This window comes from Callorhinus ursinus, unplaced genomic scaffold (genome assembly GCF_003265705.2).
Source record: "Callorhinus ursinus isolate GAN/ISIS: 27379988/994484 unplaced genomic scaffold, GSC_fseal_2.0 scaffold5, whole genome shotgun sequence".
In the NCBI taxonomy this organism is placed as follows: domain Eukaryota; kingdom Metazoa; phylum Chordata; class Mammalia; order Carnivora; family Otariidae; genus Callorhinus; species Callorhinus ursinus.
Window position 1 is genome coordinate 82,106,812 of NW_027397067.1, and position 2,660 is coordinate 82,109,471.

Sequence of the window (2,660 nt, forward strand, 5' to 3'; positions counted from 1 at the left end):
GCAAATATTGTCAATTCTCATTATTCAAGATAGTTTTGTTCTATGACGTCACCGCAACACTGAATTAGTGAGCACTAGACATTGCTCTGAGGGGAAATGCAGGGTTAGGCCCCGTGCAAGACTCTGGCCACATGTGTTCATCAACCAATCAATATGTAAATATTTGCAAGCCATCTAGTAAGGGGTTAATATCCAAAATATATAAAGAACTCATACAACTCTAAAGCAAAAAAACCCCAAATAATCCAATTACAGATGTTTTCCCAAAGCTATGGAAATAGCTAACAGATACAGGAAAAGGTGTAGGACATCATTTGTCATCTGGGAAATGCAAATCAAAACTTCAGTGAGATCCCACCTCATACCTGTCAGGTTGGTTGGTATCACAAAGACAAGAGAAAGCAAGTGTTGGTGAGCATGTGGAGAAGGGGAACCCTCATGCACTGTTGGTGGGAATGCAAACTGGTGCAGCCACTCTGGCGAGCAGTATGGAGGTTCCCTAAAAAAAATTAAATATAGAACTACCATATGATCCAGCAATTCCATCTGGGTATATATCCACAGGAAATGAAAAGAGGATCTTGAAGAGATATCTGCTCCCATGGACATTGCAGCAGTATTCACCATGGCCAAGACACAGAAACAAGCTAAGTGTCCTTGGATGGATGGATGGATGGATGGATGGATGGATGGATGGATGGATGGAGAAGATGTGGTGTATATAAACAATGGAATATTACTCAGCCATAAAAAGAAAGGAAATCATGCCATTTGCAACAACACGGACAAACCTAAAAGACATTATGCTAAGTGAAGTCAAAGAGAAACAAATACTGTATGATTTCTCTTATAGGTGGAATACAAAAATAACTTTAAAAAACCAAGTTCATAGATACAGAGAACAGACTGATGGTTGCCGGAGGCAGGGGGATACAGGATGGGAGAAACGGCTGTGCTGTTTTGTTGGCTTTTTTAGCTTAAATAAATTGTTTATCTTTTTTTTTAAAGATTTTATTTATTTGTCAGAGAGAGAGAGCACAAGCAGGGGGAGCGGCAGAGGGAGAAGGAGAAGCAGGCTCCCTGCTCAGCAGGGAGCCCGACATGGGACTGACCTTGAGATCATGACCTGAGCTGAAGGCAGATGCTTCACCAACTGAGCCACCCAGGCGCCTCTGTTTATCTTTTCTTTTTTTAAAAAAGTGGTGAAGTCCTGGACAAGGGTTGTAGCAATGGGAAGAAATGGCTGGGAGGTTCTGGAACCTCTGGGATCGAGCAGTAGCTGGATGTAAGGTCCGAGAAGGAGAGAAATGGGGATCACTCAAGGCTCAGAGTTACTGGGGTAATGAAGGTGGCTTTTAAATTTAAACAAAGGATTCTTACTGCCAGGAAGGAAAGTCCATTTGCTTATTCTAGTGGGACTTACTCTACTCCCCTCGGAGCAATGTCCTCCAACACCCCGCTAGGAGGGCAGAGCGCGGGACAGATGGCGCAAGGCTGACGGCGCGGCAGCTCCGAACCTCAGGCCCCCCAGACTGGCTTTAAGGATGATGTGACTGTGGGGGCGTCCAGACCACTCTCCAGCCTCACGTCCAGCCTCCTGCTCCCCCAGCCTCCTGCACACGTTTCCTGCCACCACACAACAGCCGCAGGAGACTGAGCGTGGCTGAGGTCCCCCTGCAGCCTCACGTTCAGGCCACAATGTGCTCCAGCCTGCACCCCCTGTCCCCACTGCCTGGTGTCTGGGAGCCCCATTCTTTCTGTTTTCCATGTCAGACAGGCAATGTGCCGAGGTCGTAACAAGGTTCGAGGGAGGCACATGTGAATGGCGTGAACACCCAGTCATCACGCTTATGAACTACAGAGGGATCCCCAGAGCCCCATCCTAAGTCCAACCTGGGAGTGGAAGGGAACGCAGCCCTGAACCCATGTACTGGGTGAATGGCGTCCCCCAAAGCTCATGCCCACCAGGAACCTCAGCATGTGACCTTATTTGGAAATAGGGTCTTTGCAGGTGTGTTTACAGTGAGGCTTGCAGTGAGACCATCCCCAACCAGGGCAGGTCCTAAAACCAATGGGAGTGTTCTTGTCAGAGACAGAAAAGGACTCACAGAGACCGGGGAAGAGAGCTGGCAGAGACAGAGCAGAGACCGAGGGACGTGGCCACAAGCCAGGGACACCAGGAGCCCCAGAAGCTGGAAGAGGCAGGAAGCATCCTCCCCCAGAGCCTCCAAGGGAGCGTGGTCCTCCAACACCCTGATCTCAGCGTCTGGTCCCCAGACTGTGGGGGTGGTGCTTTGTTACAACAGCCCAGGACACTGACAGCATCCCCACGGCCGAGGCTCAGACATGGAGGTCTCCAGAGCCTGTCCTAAGGCCAGCTGCCCTCCACAGCCTTCTCCCACCTCCAGCTTGGCCCCCGGCCTCTCAAAACCCCATTCTCCTCCCCAAGGAAACCTCCTTTTGGGGGCGCCTGGGAGGCTCAGTCGGTTAAGCGTCTGATGCTTGATTTTGGCTCAGGTCATGATTTCAGGGTCATGAAATCAAGCCTGCATTGGGCTCTGGGCTGGGCATGGATCCTGCTTAAGATTCTTTCTCTCCCTCTCCTCTGCCCCTCCCGCCCTGCTTCTCACTCTTTCTCTCAAACAAAAAGAAAAAAAAAA

The 2,660-nt window shown here is 49.7% G+C and overlaps 1 non-coding gene across 1 annotated transcript; it reads right to left on the bottom strand.

Moving 5' to 3' along the window:
- Window positions 1-1,767: 1,767 nt before the first annotated feature.
- Window positions 1,768-1,867, bottom strand: LOC112823753 (small nucleolar RNA U13). The gene has a single exon (XR_003208124.2). It is a non-coding gene; the product is annotated as a small nucleolar RNA U13 (small nucleolar RNA).
- Between the last annotated feature and the right edge of the window lie 793 nt (window positions 1,868-2,660).